Raw genomic sequence first — 25,826 nt, forward strand, 5'->3', positions numbered from 1 at the left:
TTACACTTTAGAATTATCCTTCAGAATTACACTTTAGAATTACCCTTTAGAATTACCCTTTAGAATTACACTTTAGAATTACAATTTAGAATTATCCTTTAAAATTATCCTTCAGAATTACACTTTAGAATTATCCTTCAGAATTACACTTTAAAATTATCCTTCAGAATTACACTTTAGAATTATCCTTCAGAATTACACTTTAGAATTACACTTTAGAATTATCCTTTAGAATTACACTTTAGAATTATCCTTCAGAATTATCCTTTAGAATTACCCTTTAGAATTACACTTTAGAATTATCCTTTAAAATTATCCTTCAGAATTACCCTTTAGAATTATCCTTCAGAATTACCCTTTAAAAAATGCCTTTAGAATTACACTTTAGAATTACCCTTTAGAATTACCCTTTAGAATTACACTTTAGAATTACCCTTTAGAATTACCCTTTAGAATCACCCTTTAGAATTACACTTTAGAATTATCCTTCAGAATTACCCTTTAGAATTATCCTTCAGAATTACACTTTAGAATTACCCTTTAGAATTACCCTTTAGAATTACCCTTTAGAATTACCCTTTAGAATTACCCTTTAGAATTACCCTTTAGAATTACACTTTAGAATTACCCTTTAGAATTACCCTTTAGAATTATCCTTCAGAATTACCCTTTAGAATTATCCTTCAGAATTACCCTTTAAAATTATCCTTCAGAATTACACTTTAGAATTACCCTTTAGAATTACCCTTTAGAATTACACTTTAGAATTACCCTTTAGAATTACACTTTAGAATTACCCTTTACAATTATCCTTTAGAATTACCCTTTAGAATTATCCTTTAAAATTATCCTTCAGAATTACACTTTAGAATTACCCTTTAGAATTATCCTTCAGAATTACACTTTAGAATTACCCTTTAGAATTACCCTTTAGAATTACACTTTAGAATTACCCTTTAGAATTACCCTTTAGAATTACACTTTAGAATTATCCTTCAGAATTACCCTTTAGAATTACCCTTTAGAATTACAATTTAGAATTACACTTTAGAATTATCCTTTAGAATTACCCTTTAGAATTACACTTTAGAATTACCCTTTAGAATTACCCTTTAGAATTACCCTTTAGAATTACACTTTAGAATTATCCTTCAGAATTACCCTTTAGAATTACCCTTTAGAATTACAATTTAGAATTACACTTTAGAATTATCCTTTAGAATTACCCTTTAGAATTACACTTTAGAATTACCCTTTAGAATTACCCTTTAGAATTACAATTTAGAATTACCCTTTAGAATTACACTTTAGAATTATCCTTCAGAATTACCCTTTAGAATTACCCTTTAGAATTACCCTTTAGAATTACAATTTAGAATTACACTTTAGAATTATCCTTTAAAATTATCCTTTAGAATTACACTTCAGAATTATCCTTCAGAATTACACTTTAGAATTATCCTTCAGAATTACACTTTAGAATTACCCTTTAGAATTACCCTTTAGAATTACACTTTAGAATTACACTTTAGAATTATCCTTTAAAATTATCCTTCAGAATTACCCTTTAGAATTATCCTTCAGAATTACCCTTTAAAAAATGCCTTTAGAATTACACTTTAGAATTACCCTTTAGAATTACCCTTTAGAATTACACTTTAGAATTACCCTTTAGAATTACCCTTTAGAATCACCCTTTAGAATTACACTTTAGAATTATCCTTCAGAATTACCCTTTAGAATTATCCTTCAGAATTACACTTTAGAATTACCCTTTAGAATTACCCTTTAGAATTACCCTTTAGAATTACCCTTTAGAATTACCCTTTAGAATTACCCTTTAGAATTACACTTTAGAATTACCCTTTAGAATTACCCTTTAGAATTATCCTTCAGAATTACCCTTTAGAATTATCCTTCAGAATTACCCTTTAAAATTATCCTTCAGAATTACACTTTAGAATTACCCTTTAGAATTACCCTTTAGAATTACACTTTAGAATTACCCTTTAGAATTACACTTTAGAATTACCCTTTACAATTATCCTTTAGAATTACCCTTTAGAATTATCCTTTAAAATTATCCTTCAGAATTACACTTTAGAATTACCCTTTAGAATTATCCTTCAGAATTACACTTTAGAATTACCCTTTAGAATTACCCTTTAGAATTACACTTTAGAATTACCCTTTAGAATTACCCTTTAGAATTACACTTTAGAATTATCCTTCAGAATTACCCTTTAGAATTACCCTTTAGAATTACAATTTAGAATTACACTTTAGAATTATCCTTTAGAATTACCCTTTAGAATTACACTTTAGAATTACCCTTTAGAATTACCCTTTAGAATTACCCTTTAGAATTACACTTTAGAATTATCCTTCAGAATTACCCTTTAGAATTACCCTTTAGAATTACAATTTAGAATTACACTTTAGAATTATCCTTTAGAATTACCCTTTAGAATTACACTTTAGAATTACCCTTTAGAATTACCCTTTAGAATTACAATTTAGAATTACCCTTTAGAATTACACTTTAGAATTATCCTTCAGAATTACCCTTTAGAATTACCCTTTAGAATTACCCTTTAGAATTACAATTTAGAATTACACTTTAGAATTATCCTTTAAAATTATCCTTTAGAATTACACTTCAGAATTATCCTTCAGAATTACACTTTAGAATTATCCTTCAGAATTACACTTTAGAATTACCCTTTAGAATTACCCTTTAGAATTACACTTTAGAATTACAATTTAGAATTATCCTTTAAAATTATCCTTCAGAATTACACTTTAGAATTATCCTTCAGAATTACACTTTAGAATTACACTTTAGAATTACCCTTTAGAATCACCCTTTAGAATTACACTTTAGAATTATCCTTCAGAATTACACTTTAGAATTACCCTTTAGAATTACCCTTTAGAATTACACTTTAGAATTACAATTTAGAATTATCCTTTAAAATTACACTTTAGAATTACCCTTTAGAATTATCCTTCAGAATTACACTTTAGAATTATCCTTCAGAATTACACTTTAGAATTACCCTTTAGAATTACCCTTTAGAATCACCCTTTAGAATTACACTTTAGAATTATCCTTCAGAATTACACTTTAGAATTACCCTTTAGAATTACCCTTTAGAATTACACTTTAGAATTACAATTTAGAATTATCCTTTAAAATTATCCTTCAGAATTACACTTTAGAATTATCCTTCAGAATTACACTTTAGAATTACACTTTAGAATTACACTTTAGAATTATCCTTTAAAATTATCCTTCAGAATTACACTTTAGAATTACACTTTAGAATTACCCTTTAGAATTACACTTTAGAATTACAATTTAGAATTATCCTTTAAAATTACACTTTAGAATTACCCTTTAGAATTATCCTTCAGAATTACACTTTAGAATTATCCTTCAGAATTACACTTTAGAATTACCCTTTAGAATTACCCTTTAGAATCACCCTTTAGAATTACACTTTAGAATTATCCTTCAGAATTACACTTTAGAATTACCCTTTAGAATTACCCTTTAGAATTACACTTTAGAATTACAATTTAGAATTATCCTTTAAAATTATCCTTCAGAATTACACTTTAGAATTATCCTTCAGAATTACACTTTAGAATTACCCTTTAGAATTACCCTTTAGAATTACACTTTAGAATTACAATTTAGAATTATCCTTTAAAATTATCCTTCAGAATTACACTTTAGAATTATCCTTTAAAATTATCCTTCAGAATTACACTTTAGAATTATCCTTCAGAATTACACTTTAGAATTACCCTTTAGAATTACACTTTAGAATTACCCTTTAGAATTACACTTTAGAATTACCCTTTAGAATTACAATTTAGAATTATCCTTTAAAATTATCCTTCAGAATTACACTTTAGAATTATCCTTCAGAATTACACTTTAGAATTACCCTTTAGAATTACACTTTAGAATTACCCTTTAGAATTACCCTTTAGAATTACACTTTAGAATTACCCTTTAGAATTACCCTTTAGAATTACACTTTAGAATTACACTTTAGAATTACAATTTAGAATTATCCTTTAAAATTATCCTTCAGAATTACACTTTAGAATTATCCTTCAGAATTACACTTTAGAATTATCCTTCAGAATTACACTTTAAAATTATCCTTCAGAATTACACTTTAGAATTATCCTTCAGAATTACACTTTAGAATTACACTTTAGAATTATCCTTTAGAATTACACTTTAGAATTATCCTTCAGAATTATCCTTTAGAATTACCCTTTAGAATTACACTTTAGAATTATCCTTTAAAATTATCCTTCAGAATTACCCTTTAGAATTATCCTTCAGAATTACCCTTTAAAAAATGCCTTTAGAATTACACTTTAGAATTACCCTTTAGAATTACCCTTTAGAATTACACTTTAGAATTACCCTTTAGAATTACCCTTTAGAATCACCCTTTAGAATTACACTTTAGAATTATCCTTCAGAATTACCCTTTAGAATTATCCTTCAGAATTACACTTTAGAATTACCCTTTAGAATTACCCTTTAGAATTACCCTTTAGAATTACCCTTTAGAATTACCCTTTAGAATTACCCTTTAGAATTACACTTTAGAATTACCCTTTAGAATTACCCTTTAGAATTATCCTTCAGAATTACCCTTTAGAATTATCCTTCAGAATTACCCTTTAAAATTATCCTTCAGAATTACACTTTAGAATTACCCTTTAGAATTACCCTTTAGAATTACACTTTAGAATTACCCTTTAGAATTACACTTTAGAATTACCCTTTACAATTATCCTTTAGAATTACCCTTTAGAATTATCCTTTAAAATTATCCTTCAGAATTACACTTTAGAATTACCCTTTAGAATTATCCTTCAGAATTACCCTTTAGAATTACCCTTTAGAATTATCCTTCAGAATTACCCTTTAGAATTATCCTTCAGAATTACACTTTAGAATTACCCTTTAGAATTACCCTTTAGAATCACCCTTTAGAATTACACTTTAGAATTACCCTTTGGAATTATCCTTTAGAATTACCCTTTAGAATTATCCTTTAGAATTATCCTTCAGAATTACACTTTAGAATTACCCTTTAGAATTACCCCTTAGAATTATCCTTTAAAATTACCCCTAAGAATTACCGTTCAGAATTACCCCTTAGAATTACCCATTGGAATTACCCTTTAGAATTACCCCTTAGAATAATCCTTTAGAAGTACCCATTAGAATTGCCCTTTAGAATTACCCATTAGAATTACCCTTTAGAATTACCCCTTAGAAGTATCCTTTAGAATTACCCTTTTGAACCCTCTAGAATTACCCTTTAGAACCTTTTAGAATTGCCCTTTAGAACCCTGTAGAATTACGCTTTATAACTCTTAAGAATTAAACATGGAGGATTAGAAAGGTTATTCGTCTTCATTTTTGACAAATGGGCATAGTTAAATATTGATGCGGCAGCAACGCTTAAAAATCAAGACAACTATTTCGTGATATCAACAAAAAACGAAAGACAGAAACTGCTTTTTATGAGCATTTCGAATTATTATGAGCTTATTATGAGAAAGATTAGCTTCTGATTTGAAAATAAATCTTCTGATGTGAAAGGCTCGAACAAATTCTGATTTGTCCTATTGCTCTTTGATCGTTCAAAGGGTTGACTGGTCTTATTTTACAGCCTTGCAAAACATCTTGAATTTGTTGCAGCAAAATACACTGCTGACCATTATTGAACAGCATTTTCCCTCATCAATTGAAGAAACAAAATACCTCATAGCATTTCACTACTAAACTGTCTGGCAAATAAAATATGACTATTTTAGTTGTACAGTCGGACCCCGCTATTCGCAGGGGATAGGTTCCTGGTGAATCCGTCAATTGTGAAACCCGCGAATAGCGGGGCATTGTATCAATGGAAAAAGGGGGAATAGGTTCCGGAGTCCCGAAAATCCGCGAATAGAGAGGACCAAACCGCAAACGTGGAGGCAAAATCCACGAATGGTGACACAATTCCCGAGAATGTCGACGATAGTCCGCGAAGGTCGATGAACATCCCTGAAATGGCTAGATAAAACCTGCGAATGTCGATGAAAATCCGCGAATGAATGCCATGCCATTGTTTCAATGGGGGGGGGGGGGGGGGAGCGAGACAGCTAATTGCTCTAATAAATACTGTGGAGTGTTTTCATTATGTACAGTAACTCGCAGGGACGACGTGTTATACAGCTGCTGGGATATCCTGTGAAACAAGTTTACCTGTGAACGGTGGAATATCATGTGAATCTGTTCACAGTGTTAATGGCGGGATATCCCGCGAATTCACGGAACACGGCCGCGAATAGGAAAACACCGCGATTTCGCAGAACACGGCCGCAAATAGAAAAAAAACGCGATTTCGCGGGACACTTTTCCACGAATAGAGAAACAGGTCGCATTTTATCACCCTCGAATATGCGGAACCCACAAATAACGGAACCATGAATAGCTGAACTGCAAATAGCGTGGTCCGACTGTACTTATGGGGATCCAGTTGTACTTATGAGAACCCTAAAGTATTTCAGTTAGATAAGTACAAGTGAAAAATAGGATAAAAAAAAAATTGAATACAGGATCGAGGCTCGTGAAAGAGCTAACAATTATCACAAAAAAAATAAATCAAACAGACATACAAAACATATAATAAGGGTAGAGGTAGACAAGATGGGGAGAGAATGGGAAGCACACAAACACAACATTTGAGAGCAGGGACATCGGGAGATCTGTGGGAGGGCTTGGGGGGGAGGAGGCGTGGGAAGGGGGGGAGGGGTGGGAGAAGTATAAAACACAAGGACACTGCAACGACTTCCAGGAAGGAAGTTGGTATTTCAAAAAAGTGAATCTGGGGTGAAATTAGCAGGGGTAGAAAAGATCAAGGTTTTGGATGGGGGAAGATAAGAGATGGTGGTGAACAGCTGTTTTAAAGACCTGGAGGGAGGAGTGGGATTGAAGAGAGTGAGGGAGTTTGTTCCAGAGGCGGGAGAAAAGAGGAATGAAGGAGTGAAGGTGAGCAGAGAGTCTTGATTTTGGCAGTTTAACCATAAGAGGGTTGCAGGCAGATCTTGTGCGACATGCAGGAATATTTGGGGGACAGAGCCCAGAGAGAGCTGGGGGAGCAAGGCCGGAGAGGAGTCGGTATAAGACAGAAAGATCTTGATCTAGATACTAGATAATTGATCAATTGTATGTTCGCTCTATTTCATAGTAAAAATATATTTCATAGATCCCAACCTGAACTGAAATCTCATCAGCTTTTTCTTGTCACTTACCCAACTCATCCACCAAATTTCCATAATCCATCTAAAAAAAATTGAAATATCATGCTGGTCAATGGTGAAGAATCATTTTTAAAATTATAGTATCTAGATCAGGATCTTCACCAAATTCATCACTCAATGGTGAAGAATCATTTTTAGCTCACCTGGAACGAAGTTCAGGGGAGCTTATGCGATGGCGTGTCGTCCATCCGTCAGTCCGTCCATCCAACAGTCAGGCCGTCAGTCGGTCAGTCCATCCATTAGTCGGTCCGTCAGTCCATCAGTCCATCAGTCATTCCGTCAGTCCGTCAGTCAGTCCGTCAGTCCGTCAGCCCATCCCTAAAAACTTGAAACTTCTTCTCCGAAACCGCTGATGGGATTGCGACCAAATTTGGCACAAATGATATTTGTGTTGTGACTAAAGTTTGTTCACGGCATTAATAAAAAATTGGGGTCTAAGGCGATCTACCAGGGGTCAAAGTGGATCCAGGTTTGACCCCTCCCCCCCCCCCCAACCCCCCCACCCCCCAAAAAAATTAATAGGTATTTGCTTTTTTTCTCAGAACCTACACACACAATTTTGATGAAATGTCGCCATAACCTTCATCATCCGTGATGCACCAATGTTTGTTCAAGGCATTGGAAAAATTGGGGTATGAGGAGGTACATGTGACGTTGTGACGGGGTGGGAGGGGTGGCCCCCCCAAATTAGATATTTTTTTGTTTGTTTATTTAAAGTCTTATGATTATGTTAGAATGATTCGGACATGCTGCCCTGTATTCTAGCAACCATTGAAATTGGTTTAAAATACATTTAGTCAGTGCAGTATAGTGTTTATTCTACTAGGTGAACGTCCTATTGACCCTATGTTTAAAGTCTAGTATCTAGATCAGGATCTTCACCAAAATCGAATCAGTTAATCCTGGGCACACGCTCAACCTGTCCAACAAGTTTCGTCTGAACTCACCCATAACTTTTTGAGATATCCTGCTCACAGACAGACAAACAAGGGTAAACCATAACCTCCGATAATGAGTTTATAGTCATATATATGCGATGCACATACAATGAGAAGTACTTTGACAAAGCATGCTTTAAAATGACATTGAATAAGAAATAGATTGGTTTGTTATGAGTGAACAGAGGCCTAAACATCATTTTGTGATGAAATGAGTGGCATTAATTAAAACATCCATATCCATTCTTTCGATGCTCACAAAACTTTAGACATAATTTAATTGAGAGTGTGGATTGTAGTTGGGTAAAAGCTGTCGTGCAAGTGATTGCAGTTGGTCTTGATGGAACGATAATGTTTACCCAAGCGGAGAAGTTCAAAAATGTCGTAGGCTGGGTGGAACTCATCTCGGATGATGGCTTTCGCTCTTTTTGGTACTCGACTGGTGTGCAGGCTCGCAATGGAAGGCAGATCACACCCAATAATTTTGCCAGCAGTCTTTAGGACAGCCAACAGGCCTATTGTTGAGTCAGAATCGGTTGTCCTGCGTCGAGCTGCCATACCAGACAGTGAAAGATAGTGTCAGAAGACTCTCTATCACTGCCCGATAAAACTTGATCAACATAGTTGATGGCCACCACCGAAACTTTGAAACCTTCTGAGAAAGAACAACCGTTGCTGCACCTTCTTCACACAGTGATAGGTGTTCATCTCCCACTTATGAGCATTGGAAATACGAATGCCTAAAAATGTAAAAGAAGTGACAATTTCAACTTCAGCATCGTGCAATATCGCCATTTCTTTTTATTTTCTGATCTAAAAGGATATAAATAAGTTCTGAATCAAAAACAAAGGTTCTGTAATATTGGCAGTGAAATAAAGAATTGTGGAGACCATATACTTTTGTCGATTTCAACGTATATTTAGAAAAAATTGTGAGTTACTTGAAAAAGTGAAAGGTGCCAATACTTTTGGCCACGACTGTATGTATGTAGTACGTATGCATGGATGTCCCCTCAAACGTACACCAATCAGAGCTGAGCATCTGGTCACATGACAGGGGTGATGTGATGTTATTACGGCGGTACGACGGCTGACTCCACACACCGCCATTTTGATTCCGATGCTGTTCAGGCCAGGCAAACCACAATCTGCATGCGCTACTGCTCTACCTTCATGTTTTTCATTCAGTGTGAAACACAAACAAACTCGTGAAACACATGAAGTATAACACGTGCAAATAAGGATATTTTATAACACTCGATTGTTATTGTGGCTGTGGTGGTTGTTGTTTGTGGGTTTTTCTGTGTAGTTTTATATTTTTTTTCTATTGCTTCGCAAAATATCACTACTGTATATATAATTTTGTATGCTCGTTCCGTGTCCTTCAAAATGGTTCCTTCTGTCGTAGAACAATAAATTTTTCCATTCAAACTGCTGTGTGAATAAACCATACATTTGTGCTTCTTCCTCTTCTTCAAACTCGCCAAGAGGCTTTTAGAACTGGCAAATTCGTGATTAAACAAACGATTTTTTACGGCGAAGATGTTTGGTTCCTGTGTTTACAGCGTTTGCGTTTGTCTCTCTATGTATGTATGTCCCCTCACATATTTAGCCTACATATTGGGTGAGTTTTATAGCCAACAACTATGCTTCTGAAAGGTAGAATGTAATGAATGCCATTTGGCTTTGCCAGTTATGTTTCTTTCAACACCCTTTAGGGAACTTTCGTATATTACGTCATATACCTGGTTGGGGCAAATTATCGCACTTGATGATTGGGGGGAAATGAAATTATGACAACAGGGTGATGATATATGATGGGGGTGGGGAGTGGGGTGCATGCCCCCCAGATCATATATAATAAAAACTTTGATCAAGGGCTCTTCAAACATTGAAGCATTTCTTATGATTGCCTCCAACCACTCTAAGCCTGGTGTTGGCTTAACGGTTAGGGTGGAGAGCTTGGGATCCTCGGGTCCTGAGTTCAAATCCCGGTCACCTGTTGAATTAACTAAACCAGGTGGGGTTGACTCAGCCTGTCGTCCTTCCGAGGTCGGCAAAATGAGTACCAACTCACTGGGTTCTCTCTCAAGGAGGTCAAATATAAAATATATATATAACCACCTTTAGAGGCCATTTTTCCCTGCAAAGCAGGGGTTGGCCTTTTTCGGGAACCGTGGTTGTTGTTGTTTTTTTCGGTCCCCTTTTTGAAGCAATGTTTTAAGGCCAGGATGCCCTTCCTGACGCCAACCCTTTTCGCCACCTTTAACGACAAACAGGGAATTACCAGTGAGCTGGTACTCAATTAGCCGACCTCGGAAGGATGACAGGCTGAGTCAACCCCCCTGGCGTTAGTTCAGCGATCGACCGGGATTCGAACCCAGGATCCTAGGATCCCAAGCCGGCACCCTAGCCACTAGCCCAACACCAGGGCTTGTCGTCCTTCCGAGGTCGGCAAAATGAGTACCAACTCACTGGGTCCTCTATCAAGGAGGTTGGTGGCAGGATTTGCACTCCGACCGCTGTAAAACACCTCATTTCGTAACACACAAAGTGGTGTGTCCGGATGGTGCTGACGTCACTTTGATAGTGTTAACTCACTGACCAATATATAGAATAAACCATATGGTGTCTCAATGCAGCAATCTCTTCACTTCCACGGTGACAGACAGCTTAGAGACTTAGCGTACTTCAAAATAATTTAATACTTACATTATTTGCTAACTGGTATCTCCACCCAGGTCATACTATCCTCTTCAACTAAAGTATCAATAACGTATCAAACAAGCCCGGCTGCGCCGCTGTTAGACTTTAGGTCTTGTTTTACTACAACATCTAGACTCATGCAAGAGCAAGAATAGAGGGTAAAAAGACAACAAACTGAAAGTGGGGTGGCGGGGCAACAGTTGGACTCAAGAAGCAAGGGAATCGACAAGAGACGAAGGAAGGCAACGCATTAACCTACTTTATATAAACAAAATCAAACAAACTTTCATCTCTGAAAAACGGATATGTCAATGCTGTGGCCAAGAATGTCAATGTACTTTAAGCAGTCAAAACTCTCTTGGACAGAGAAATTACCTCGAGAAAAAGAACAAAAAAGTTTTGATTTTCTGTTGAACTACTGGACAAATATAATCACCGATGGCATTTTGATTAAATGACACTTTGATTGGATGATGATGTGATGGTCGCCGAGCTGACAGAAATTTTGGGTAGCCCCTCTGGCATTGAAAAATAATTTAAAATAAACTAAAAAAACTTTTGTTAAATAATTCACCCTGAATAAACACAGGCTGAGGCTTCTCTCATTGGCAACCCACTGGATGGCATTCTAGGTGTCTAGGAAACATTTAACTTGATGCTACCTTATCTTGGAAAGCAAAAGTGTATCATATAAAACGATTCTCATGAGATAAGTTACGTAGAGAGTCTATTTTATAAGGCCGCATTTAGATTTACTCCGATACTTGATTACCTGATGATGTTCGAAAAGTCCATAAGTAAGTGCTGTGCTTGCCAAGGTAACCCAGATGGCACTTTGCTCAGAAACACGTCTCGTCATGCTGGTCCAGCTAGCAAAGTAATAATGTCATATATTGGGACACAATTGAGTGCAAAATACTGAAATAAATCATCGGGAAAGGTAGAATTTTGTTAGAATTGTTTTTTGTAGAGTAGAGGTACCAAATTGTAGAGGTATTCACAACACAACTGAGCTTATTGATTTTGGAGGTCAAAGGCCAAAGGTAATGTTGAGGTCAAATTTCTAAAATTATCATTTTTCATCCGATTGACTTGAAAGTTGAACAGCAATTGCATCGTGCCTCACTGCATTGGAAAACAAACTATTTTTGAGGTGAAGAGGTCAAAGGTCAACTCAAGGTCAAACTTATAAAATCATCAATTTTCACCTGAAAATCAACAATTTTCATCCTATTGACTTGAAAATTAAACAGCAATTGCGTAGTGCCTCACCAAATTGGGAAACCAACTGTTTTTAAAGTCAAAATGTCAAAGGTCAACTCAAGATCAAACTTCTAAAATCATTAATTTTCATCCGATTAACCTGAAAATTAAAGAGCAATTGCATAGCACATCACTGAATTAGGAACCCAACTAATTTTGAGGTCAAAGGTCAACTCAAGGTAAAACTTATAAAATAATCAATTTTCATCCAATTGACCCAAACTATGATTCTTCCAAATTGACCGAGCTATGATTCTACAAGTCTTTTCCCGAGTTCCCTTAATGTCCCTGCCAATATTCCAATCCCTTTTGTTTCCACTCAGACACTGTTACCCTGTTGTCCTTCCTTTTGGAGTCATATATTTATTTTGTATGCCAACGGGGCAGAGTTTTTATTTACCCTCTCTCTTTTCTCTTCTCCTTCCCTTCTATTCTATCCCCACACTCCTATACTGTCCCAATCTTCCTCCCCTTCTCTCCCAAACTCCGCTCACATCCTTTCCTTCCCCTACCTTCATACATTCTCTTTTTTTCCTCAATTTACTCCATGTCTATTCATGCATAATAAAGAGAAACCTCCATTCCTATCCTCTTCCTTTTTGTTACTTTACTCAATGTTGGCATTTTTAATTTCTTCCCTCCCAACTCCTCTCTACCCCTGCCTACCTTGTGTAAGTGTAATAAATAGATGCCTTATAAATGGGCCCCATGATCACATCTATTACATAAGGAGGAGGTACTGCACGATTTGCTTGAACAATAGTACACATACATGCTCTTGTGAATTTTCTGGTAGGGCATATATAGATTTAGGTAGATCTGCATAGGTATTATGCTGCGGCTGTCGTGATAGGGAACCTCACCTGTAATAAGTGTGTTTAGGCGGTTTGTTCGGATTAAGGTGTATCTTCGTCCCCATTACGAGGAATGGGGCATGTTAAGTAGTTGTAGGAATTATGTTAATTCTCTTGTACGTCGTTCCCTCTGTGATCATCCATTTGTCCCGTATGGGAACACACCAATAGACATTAGTTAGCCCCATTAGCACACACATTAATAAAAACTTCCCTCTCACAATAAGACTTACTGGAAGAACAGACAGGAAGCGGCCGTGCATTACGCCAACAGGGCAATGAAACATCGAACAGGCAGACCGAGAGCCACGCCAAGAAGCTTCCCCGTGATTGGTGGAAGGAAGGTGAAGGAAGCGAGACACCGATTGCCCACCGACCAATGGGATGACACCAAGAGCGCGAAGCGCCAATGGGAGTGGAGGACGCGAGGGGCGAGCAAGAAGCGATGCACTGGTGGGAGAAGGAGGAGAGCTGACGTCATGAGACGGCCAGTAAAACGTCTTGCAGGCGGACATCGTTCTCTCTCGGTTTTTCGATCCCTTTGTGGCCGGACGTTTTCTTCGATTCGGACGCTCTTCCCTTCTTCTCCTGTTGCCTGCGTGCATTCCTCTGCCGTCGAGTCTCTCCTCTTGGTTCCGGACAAGAGAGCGATTCCGCATGGTAGCACCAGCCAGTTTGGGAAGTATCTCATTCATTGTAGACATTTGAAACTTTGCACGACAAACTGTTTTGTGCAGTTGTTTCAAGTCAACACAAATTTGGATGTCACCATTTTTCTTGAGAACCGTGGGGGGGGGGGGGAGGGGGATAGCAGAGTTGGCTCCATCACTCGATGGACAACACCCCTGTTTTCCATTAGTTTAAGCTCAGCCTCTATCTTGAGCAATGGAGTAGTCGACACACGCCTGAATGTAGAAGCGCTATAAGGTACAGTATTGCCTTGAAGCTGAATTTTTACTGGGCTGCACCTCAGACAAATACTAGCATGTACCTCATCAGCATTATTGATTCATTCAACTGATAACTGATTGTTACATTCAACACCATGAGTAACCATGGCACTTGCTGTTGGTCCACTCAGCAAATTGTTGGTACAGTTCTTGACCAAGTCCATTTACACATTACAGGATTGCTGCTTGTGGACAATATCTGTCAGGAACACACCACCACATTGGATTTTGCTACCGACAACTCAAAGTGCTAATTTCACAGATTCCAATTTGGGCTTTGGAGCCAACTTGTTGAGCATGCTTCTGTTGAGAATATTGTCGCGTTCCTGGTGATTAAAATCTTCCAAGGAAACGGATTTCCGAACGGGTTTTAACTCCGAGGCGTTGAGTCAAGATATAGCGGAGAATATGCGTGGGGGCAAGTGGGGGAGAAGCCGGAGTGCTTACCTTAAGGATCCCACTGGCAGTCTTCAACCCTGCAATAAATTAACTCAAACAACACGGAATTAAAATGTACAAAAATAAACAGATTTATTAAAGAAAATGCCGGTAACAAAGAAAACATGGTCAAACAACAATAAATTCCGAAATTGGAGCGCCCGAACACAGACTCAGTACACAGACAAAGGGAAATATAATGATACAAAAATAAAAGGTGTGGTTGGCACTTATCTGCGAGCGGCTCCCGAATCTTGTCAGGAATTGGGTAATGTCGGAGTTTACAGGCGTAAACTCAAAAATTTCTAAAAAGTAATTTGATTCAGTTAAAAACAATAATTACACATGATACATACTAGCAATAAGGGTTATTAAATGTTGGAAGGACTTAGCCTCAGGAACAGTCTGCCTCCAAATAAATTCATGCAGGTATGAGGTGAATAGCGCATCCGAGGTACCAAACTGACGGCGAATGCTTGCGCTTGGCCCTCATCCACATGTTTTCCACATTCTGTGAGTGGACGTCTTGATCCAGCGGGTTGACGAAGTTCTCATGGTCACAGGAGATTGTGCTGTGCGTGTAGATACCATGTGCCCAGTCATCAACATTGTTGTAGGCGCGCCAGCCATCAGTGATAATGTGAGAACCTGGAAGGATCCATTGGAAGGTGAGGTCACGCAGAGTCTGCTCGGTGCGGTCAGGAACAATCACAAGAAAGCATTTGTGAGAGCCGCGTTCGATACCACCGAACACCCAATGACCCTCTCGCCATTGGCCTCAGTGGTATTTTTGGTGGAAAAACTTACTTTCATCCACCTCAACAACGATAGGCTCACCAGTTCTTTCATCAATGCCACCAATTTCTGATGGGTTTGTCTCAAGAAATTGTTCACACACCTCACGGTGGAAGTTTGCCCAGTCAACGACGGTCTTAGTTTTATCACATGACGCCTCTCTGGCTATAGCTTCCTGTGGATAGTCATAGGCCCAACAGTAACTGATAAGAAGATTGTGGAGGGATAGGTGGCTGCCTTCAAACCAACTGCCTTGACGAATGCTTTGTCGAGTCTTACAGGTAGAGCAGTACCATGTCTTCCCGTCTGATACATCACCACGAGTAATAAAACCACAATGGACATTACATCGAGGGCAAATACAATAATTCTTGATGAGTCTGCGACGTGCACACCACTTAATAATGTCAGGTATTAGAGCCAAAGAAGTGATATTATGATCCTCTGCGACCATAGCGTTATCATCTAAAATTTCATCTTGTGGCACAATAAAACGAGGAGCTGGGGGACGACCGCCTGCCATACCTGAGTGCTCAAACTGAACGGATCAATATTTCAAACAAAATTAATCGTTTTTAATGCCCGCATCCGCATCCCTGCGCGGGAACCCGCAGACTAGTTGGCGCAATATAGGCCTCACGAGCGAAGCGAACGAGCAGGCGTGCAGCTCGCTCTTCCACGTCGTCTTCGTCCTCACGATCTCTGCGTGGAAAACCGCAGTTCCTGGCCCGTGGCTCTTCCTCCTCACAACTAGCAAGATGTCCTAACACGGCCGTTCGTGATGGTGTCCAAAATCAGAAGGGGAGAGAAGATGTCGGCACACGACCACCCACGGTGAAATTCACAATGAGAAGGACCAAAAGGACGTCGGTGCCGAGAGAGACAAAATGTCGATGCTGGGAGAGACCAAAATGCGACCGTTCACCAACAAAGTTCAAAACGGGAAGGCGCAAGAGGGGCAATAATGACCGTTCGCTATGATATCCAGAACGAGAAGGCGCAAGGGGACAAAATGTCAGTCAGAACATTCTTTTATCGTCCAGGCTCTGACGTCATCTCAACACGTCTCCGTGTCCGACCCTATCAGCGAGTTCCATCTTACCAGTCCTCTGTGCCAATAAAATCCCCGCCCAATCACCGCTCTTTGGGGGTGTCTCCACGGAGCTGCCTGTCCTGTGCGCTCACCAAGTCAGTGTTATCCACGACAATGCTTCATGCCTGGTTTCGGGTTTGTTTTTATATTTAGTGCCATTAAATGCGTGATTCTGGCTCTATGTGTGGGTGCTGTGTCAAAAGGAACAAAGGAATAGATTACAGAGGCAACTACACACAGGGGATTAATTACCCATAATCCCTCACTAATTAACACGCCCCACCCCTCTTATGGGGACGAAGACACAAGTTTACCCGACATCCGGTCTACATGAATTTCCTACTTATTACATGGGGTTTCTTCTTCTTCACGACAGTCGGAGCACACTAATCGATACACTCTACCTACCCGGTACAAACGTAACACATGTTCTGTTGAGAATATTCACATCAGCCGCAGTGCTTATTTTAAAGCATACCGAACGGTTGATCAAGTCAACCGTCACAGACCACGGATGATCTCGGGAACCAGGCACACTCACACCTTCCAGAAATATGGCATCTTCCTCATCATGACCAGTCACGACATCAACTGCCCTTACATGGCAACACTTTCTAAAGTGCTCCATTTTCATGCACATAAGTACTTTGCCTTGGCCGATGACACATCTGAATGTCCTTATGTGCAAAGCCTCCGCAGCCAGTACACTTGGATGGCTGCGAATTGCTTTTGGTCCTGGGACGAGGTTGAAACGTTTGATGTGATTTTTTTCCATTTGTCTGCTCACCTCTTGCGCAGCAGTTGAGTGATCTTCTTGAAGACCCATCTGATCTATGACGAGTTCTCTTTCTCTTGCCATCTGAATTACAATGGGAGAGCTCACCGAAGAATGACTGAATGTGATGCGATCCCAATGAAGCGACTTCACAAACGTCTTTCTCCCTGATCTACTTCCTCTGTCTGTTGACATACTTCCCCTCTTCATATATCTGGTTCACATTTTACAAGCTGTGTGCCTTGCTTCCAAAATGCAATCACAAGGATATCTTTGTGTCCAAAGCATCGACCTGTCTGTGTCAGCCCCCTCTGTCCTGGGCAAAATGTTGCACAGCCAGGCTGTCATACCATGGTCCAACATAACCTCTTGCTTCTGACTCATGGTGAGTTTTTATAGTTGATCAAATGCTGTTTTTAACTACAATTATCAATCTAGTTCACATTTCTCTGTGCTCCACTTAATTAATTTTGTAAAAAAGTGCAATCAGGGATGTACTACCTTCCAAGTCCCATCACACTAATATTACATCATAAACCATTCCACTCAAATCGAAGGAAAACGTCACGATAAAATAGGAATTCTCATTTTTGCAACTGTACCATACTCAAATGACTTTTGTGTCACCAAAACATCAACAACCCATTTTAGTTACCAACATTTGTATTTCTCAATTCAAGCTAAGTAGCATGAGCTCGACATATCAATATTTGAGATACCTAAACCTGTGCCCTTTTGCGAACCTCTGAGTCGATCAATTGTCTGACCTCTGTATATCAAATAATACATTGTCTCGGAACTACAGCAAACTTGACTGTAAAAATTAAGAAATAGATTATTTCCATGCGCAGCGGAAAGTGGGCAGGCGATCTTGTCCCTCCAGTTGGCTGAAATTGAAATGGAAGACAACTACAAATCAATGGTTAATAATATTGTCAAAAGTTTGTTGCAAAAGTTTGTTGATCCAAATTTGATGCAGGCTGGGAAAGACATAGTTTTGAAGTGGATGATGTGTGTCATTTCAGCAGAAAAGGGTAATTTTATCACAGCTTAGTCACATCTTATCTGGGAAAGCAAAATGCCAGTAATAATAAAGAAGTGACCCACTGGGGTAGGCTGCCAGCACTTCTCAGTAATGTTCAAGAAATGATTCAATATGACAATGATTGGAGAGCTACTGTGCAATTTTCCTGCCGCCTTTCCAAAAGTATTCCACTGGGGTGTATGCCATATAGTGTAGGGCTGATGCTCTTAAGGTATGAAAATTGGTGTCCCATAAGAGGCTATAGCCAGTTGTAAAACGAGGGATACATGGGCAGGTACGTAATGGCGCAAGCGATTCAAACTTTTAATTCTGCGACAAGGAATGAAAGCACGGCATCATGCAAAATTAATGGAGGTGTCATCATCTGTATACCGCAGTCAAATGATGCCTCCCTCCAATTGGAGAATAATAAACACTGATTACAAGATTCTTGCACAACACCGGATGTAGACCACTCTGTGGTCATCGAAAGGTCATACCTGAGTCTTGGCTTAGTGCTTACTAGTTAGTGGTGCCTTCATCTTTCATTTAAAATTTACAGAACAACCAACCGAGCTAATCCAGAGGAATTTTTCTCCAGGTGAATCTGCATTTTAAGAAAAATTTCAAAATTGATATTCGACATTGGGACTGCTAATACGGTCGTATGTAGACAGCCAAACGTATCGGTCTCATAATCGGCACCCTTCATCACCCAGTACTCTAAAACATCTAACATACAAGGAAAGATCGACACAGCAGGAGGCCATGAAAGCCAAAACAAAACCACCTAATCCAAGAGCGTACTGATCCTTCACTACACCAATCCCAAACCAAATCCCACTTGAGATCTACTAAATGGGAGAGGGGAAGGTGAATCGCGACAGAGGGCAGGGATGAAGATCAGGTACGATCACCAATCAAAAAATATGGGCATTATACAGTCACGTGAAAAAGTAAGTACACCCCATGTAAAGTTTTGACTTTTTCAACATATTTCAACATATTTCAACATACAGCTATTTGATCTTCATTTCAACAATATTGATAGATAAAGGTGATATAATATAACAAATATCATGAAACATTTACATTTTGTAGTCCATTGTATAATTTAAATAAACATAAATGCAAATTTCACATGTGGAAAAAGTAAGTACACCCTTGGCTCTAATAGGTGGTATTGCCCCCTTTGGCAGAAACAACCTCAAGTAGGCGTTTCTTATAACTGTCTACCAGTCTCTGACATCGACTGGGAGAAATTTTTGCCCACTCCTCCATGCAGAATTCTTTCAGCTGTGCGATGTTTGAGGGGTTTCTTGCATGCAGAGCTCGTTTCAAATCCCCCCACAACATCTCGATGGGATTTAGATCCGGGCTTTGACTTGGCCATTCCAGAACCCTCTATTTCTTTCTTTTCAGCCATTCCTTGGTGGATTTACTGGTATGTTTCGGGTCATTGTGATGTTGCAAGGTCCACCTTCGGTTGAGCTTCAACTTACCGACAGATGGCCTCACATTATCCTCAAGCACCCTCTGGTACAATGAAGAATTCATAGTGGATTCTATGATGGTGAGCTGCCCAGGCCCTGAGGCAGCAAAGCTGCCCCAAACCATAATATTTCCACCACCATGCTTTACAGTTGGTATCAGGTTATTGTGGTCAAATGCTGCCTTTGGTTTTCGCCAAACATGTCTTCTGGTACTGTGGCCAAATAGCTCTACCTTTGACTCATCTGTCCAGAGCACATTGTTCCAGAAGTGCTGGTCTTTGCCAAGGTGTTCATTGGCAAACTTTAGTCTTGCCCTGATGTTCTTTCTGGACAGCAAAGGTTTCCTCCTGGCACACATCCCATGTAGATCAAATTTGTGCAGCCTCTTTCTAATGGTAGATTCGTGCACTTTGACATCAACAGTGGCAAGAGCTACCTGTAGGTCCCGTGATGACATTCTGGGGATCTTAGAGACTTCTTTCAGCATCTTCCGGTCTGCTCTTGGGCTGAACTTGCTGGGGCGGCCTGGCCTGAACAAGTTGGCAGGTGTTTGGAATCTTCTCCACTTGTAGATGATCTTCCGGACAGTCGAATGATTGATTTCAAATTGTTTGGAGATCTTTTTAAATCCCTTCCCACACTCGTAGGCATCTATACACAAAGAATTAATTTAAGCACCCCCCCCCGTTTTTTTACAACCTCGCACATTACAAGTTTGTTGTCGTCAAAACAGTGTAATATACCCATGATATTGCTATATTTTCTGGAGAAGTGATATTATGGTCACATAAAAACATAACAATCATGCCGTTTTCAATATTTTATTCTGAATAATTTAAGGTGAAATTTTTTGGGAATTTTAGGCATATTTTCACCTCAATTTAAGTATGGAGCTATAGGTCCATCACGGACAGTGTGGATGACGTTTATGTTTTCTAACGTACAGTCATTGTTCTGAGAAGACCTCTAGCGATCTTTGCGTCAATAACGTGTGTAGGACCCACGTGATCGGATCACTGACTCAACCCTACGTCTCATAGACCCTGTAAGCCGTCGTATGCGTTGCTGTGGCAGGTTGTTCCATTCCCGATGTAATGCACGTTCCAATTCATCCAGATTGGCTATTGGAGGGACCATCTTCGCAATTTGTCGTCCCAACATGTCCCAAACGTGCTCGAGGGGGTTCAGGTCAGGACTGTACGCAGGCCAGGGGATGGTTGTCACAGCACCTTGCTCCAGCAAGGCTCGGACGCGTCTCGCACGGTGAGGCCTGGCGTTGTCATCCATGAAGATGGGATTGACGCAAAGATCGCTAGAGGTCTTCTCAGAACAATGACTGTACGTTAGAAAACATAAACGTCATCCACACTGTCCGTGATGGACCTATAGCTCCATACTTAAATTGAGGTGAAAATATGCCTAAAATTCCCAAAAAATTTCACCTTAAATTATTCAGAATAAAATATTGAAAACGGCATGATTGTTATGTTTTTATGTGACCATAATATCACCTCTCCAGAAAATATAGCAATATCATGGGTATATTACACTGTTTTGACGACAACAAACTTGTAATGTGCGAGGTTGTAAAAAAACGGGGGGGGTGCTTAACTTAATTCTTTGTGTATATAACCTTCTTTCTGAAGGCCTCATAGAGCTCTTTTGATCTAGGCATGGTGACGCCGCACACTTCAACAACAAAGAGCAAACCAAACTAAATGTCTGAGGTTTAAATAAGACAGGTTCCTCCAAGATCCTCTCTAACGATGTTCTAATCATTTGCACCTGAGCTAGAGCACCTGATTCTAATTTTAGGTATTTGAAGTAGTGATAAATGTTGGGGTGTACTTACTTTTTCCACATGCCAAATTTGCATTTATGTTTATTTAAATTATACAATGGACTACAAAATGTGAATGTTTCATGATATTTGTTATATTATATCACCTTTATCTATCAATATTGTTGAAATGAACATCAAATAGCTGTATGTTGAAATATGTTGAAAAAGTCAAAACTTTACATGGGGTGTACTTACTTTTTCACGTGACTGTATATTTGGGGTTAAAGGGCAATCAAACGGAGGTTATATATTTGTCTCCAAAAAAACTATTGGTTGCCACTCGACAGTTACACCGATAGCAAAGACCTAGGCAGTTTCCCTGCTCATTGGCAGTCATCAAGGCTGTTGTATACCCAGGACACAAGCTTCACGCTGGTCAGCAAAGGCAGCAAGCTTGTCGATGATGCAGTAAAAATATAATGGAGTATGATGTGTATGATGCTTATATAATGGGGATAACAAATGGCTGCTTTATTAAAATTGCTAAGCACTTTAGCAACACTTAAAAGGCATAATCAAATAGCTTCCTGATTGAGGAAACTTTTAAATCTATATAATACTATGCTTGTCTGTTTGTCTGTCCCTCCATCACGTATTGTGAGATGATGGAATCTTGCTAGATTGTGAATTAAACGGTCTCATCATCATTTCATTTCAGCATTGTGTGTGTGTGTGTGTGTGTGTGTATGTATATATGTATATATACACACAAACTGTATACACACACACACCAGAAAAAGATAATTAATTTAGGATAATTTATTAACATAATTAGGCTACTCACAATCATGCGGATTTTTAATGGGACATATCTTTCGAGTTTGTGAGTTGGACATTGTTTTGACTTCACACTTGGCACCATTTTAATGAGGTACGGGAACCAAGAAATATGTACGGATGTAAGAATGCCCTCTTGCTTTGAAGAAAGGGGAAGGGGAGGACAGACAGTTGGGAGAGAGGAGTTTTGAAGGGGGGGGGGGGGGTTAAGGAGTTGGGATAAGGGGACAGAGAGTTTGGAAAGAAGAGTTGAGCCTTTAGAGAAGGGGTCGGGGAATGTGGGGGCGGTTGAGGACTTGCAGTGGGGGCTTCAGGACTTTGGAGGGGTGAGACCTTGGGGAGTGGGAAGGAGATTTAATGACTTGGGATGGGGCGTGGTGGCGTGTGGGAATTGAGAACTTGCTGGACAATATAAATAGCTAGACAATATTAAGTTCCCATGATATTTAACTGTTCTTTGCATAATATTGTTGAAGTCACATTTTACTTGATGTGGAATTTACCAAGGTACCTCCTTGTCATAAATATTATAAGTAGAGAGTTCATAAGACACCACACCCTACACAGTCTTAAGAAAAAAGTACATGGGCGGGGTCTGAGTGCGGAAACTTTGATTGGTCGAGGTGATGAAAAATGCCGTAATATTGTGCCAAAGTAGGCTTACTGCTAAACGAAAGGTTTTTGAAAGTGCCAATAAGGCGATTTGTGTTCTACAGTGTTTGAGTATATAATTCAATTGACATAAAAATAAGGATTTTAAAGGATGTAGAAAAAAAAATCCGAAGTGTACCGCAGTTGATGCAGCCAGCGTCTTTTCCACCACCATATTTAACACATTACATTAGTCATTCGTGCTTGTTGTTTGTGTCCTTTATCACTTTATGATGTCATTAAAAACAGTAAGTTTCTGTTTGAAATGAATTTCAATTTTGTTTGACTGCAAGGGCAGGCAGACAGAATTTTAAAAAAACTTACACCAATGTTCGAAGGAAGTGGTTCAGGTTTGCCATTTTTAACATGAATTAGGCAAAGCCTTCCGTTTCGTCTTCCGTTTCCGGTCTTGCTGGCGACGGTTCGTTTTTTCGCAGGTCTCCACGCTCTCCATCGAAATCGAAGTTAAGTCATTGTTCCAATTTGTATTTTCGTTATAACTGTATTTCTTTTATGGTGTATGTACGTATATTGTCCCGTCAAAGATTTTCGGTGCAAATCTTTCATACCTGTCTTGAAAATCGCGTTAATTCGTGTCGTCTCGAGGCCCTGTACAGTGTACACTGTACAACCTTGAGGCTTTGTTTTTCTCTCAGCGCCTGTCGTTTGTGATCCAATAACTTTCGTTCTCTGTTTTCGCAGTCTTTCCACCCCAAAGCCTACTTCCTTATGTAAATCTCAACTCAAAAAAAAAAAAAAAGAAGACATTACCTTCTCTGTGCTCATTCGTTTATTCTTTCTTATTCGTTCGTTCGTTCTTCGACCACGTGTTTCTCCCCCATTTCCCCAGATAGATTGTCAAATTTCAATTCGTTATTTTATCGTCCATGTGATATTGTTTGATTATAGTTAGTTTTGGTTTGAATTTCCTGTAACTCGTATTTAATTAATCGTGTTCTGCTCCTCGTGTGTGGCCTTGTACTGTAGTTGTACCCCCGTCGGTGTTTTGTTAACTTAAGTGTGTTTTGCTTGGCTCTTGGTTTTTTCCCTTCTACCCCGAACATAATACTGTCTAACGTTCTAAATCCCCACCCCCCCCCCCCCCCCAAAAAAAAAAAAAAAAAAACCCAAAAACATTTATTTTATTTTCTCCACGTGTACTGTTGTCTCATCCAGTCATCCTGTATTTTCTGTCCAGGTGTGCTGTTCGCCCCACCCCCATTATCTCCTTGTCATCCACCGTTTGCCCTGTTCACGTGACTCGTGGTGGTCCCTCTCGGCTCTCCCCCCGTTGGTATTTATGTGCATATAAGATTGTTCATAGTTCTGTTTAAATATTTTTAAATATGTTTAACCTTTCCCCTTCTGTTTTTTATTCAGTGGTATATTACAACACGCTGTTTTTCTTCCTATTTAAAAGGCTTTTCTCAATTTCCTCTCCAACTCATTCCACTTCAAAAAAAAGAAATTCAATATCTTATACGTCTCCCTCACTACATGGTCTAAATTCACATTCATTCCATCCCTCCTCCATCATCCTGAACCGGATTGCTAACTTGAAAATCACAACAAACCCAATTTGTTATCAATGTTCGTCTTTCATTAATCATCCACTTTCTAAACTCCCCTCTTGCCCCTCCCATCCAAATCCCCCCCCTTGCACCTACACTCCGAAACTTCCCCCTTGCCCCTCCACTCCTAAACTCCCCCCTTGCCCCTCCACTCCTGAACTCCCCCCTTGCCCTTCCCCTCCTAAACTTCCCCTTTGCCCCTCCCCTCCTAATCCCCCCCCTTGCCCCTCCACTCCTGATCTCCCCCCTTTCCCCTTCCCTCCAAAACTCCCCCCTTGCCCCTCCCCTCCTAAACTCCCCCCTCACTCCTCCCCTTCAAAACTCCCCCCCAATCCCTCCCATTCAATTCTCCCCCCATACCATTCCTCTCCAATTCTCTCTCCTCCCCCCTCCTCCTCCAAGCTGCCTCCTCCCCACTTCGTCTCCCTTCTATCTCATACCTCCACCCCCCCAAACCTTCTACTTTCCTCTGCCCCCCCTCAAACAACCCCTCACTGTGCCGCATCCCTTCACCAGCAAACTGTTCATCCTCCTCATCCTTCCCTTTCTTGGAACTCTTCTGCAACATCTGAAACACTATCAACTGCTCTCCCTACCTCCCCCTCTCATCCTTCATCTTACCCTACTCCTCCCCTCCCCTGTCCTGTACCCGATGCTCCCCCTCTCTCTTCATTAACGGTATGGACCTCAAACATCCGGGGCCTTCGCTCAAACCTGACTGATCTCTCCATACAGGTTGCTTCTGACAATCCAGACTTGATCTGCTTAACAGAGACTTTCCTCCTTCAAGATGTCTCTGATTCCTTAATATCTCTTCCTGGTTACTCCCTCCTCCGGTATGATAGACCTGAGCCTCGGCCTGGTGGTGGGGTGGCTATCTTTGTCAAAAACTCTCTTCCTCACTCTCCTTGCACTGCTCTCTTTCCTCCTCACCCGCAGGAGTACCTCTGGTTACGGCTTCCTCTCCGCTCCCACCTTTTGTTCATATGTGTTCTGTACCGTCCCCCAAACAGTGATGACTCCATCTACATTTCAATGTCTGACAACATGGACCAACTTCTATCCACTCATCCCAACTCTCTCTTCCTCATATGTGGTGACTTCAACTGTCATCATGCCACCTGGTTGGGTGTGGGTTCCTCTCTCACTAGTCATGGCACCTCAGCAAAGGACTTCTGTGACTCACTGGGATTGACACAATCTGTCAATTTCCCGACCCGGATCTCAGCCAATGGAGTATCTTCTCTTCTAGACTTGGTTATGACAAACTTCCCTGCTAATGTCTGCTGCTCTTCTTCTGCTCCA

This window comes from Myxine glutinosa, chromosome 7 (genome assembly GCF_964187855.1).
Source record: "Myxine glutinosa chromosome 7, kmMyxGlut1.1, whole genome shotgun sequence".
NCBI lineage: Eukaryota > Metazoa > Chordata > Myxini > Myxiniformes > Myxinidae > Myxine > Myxine glutinosa.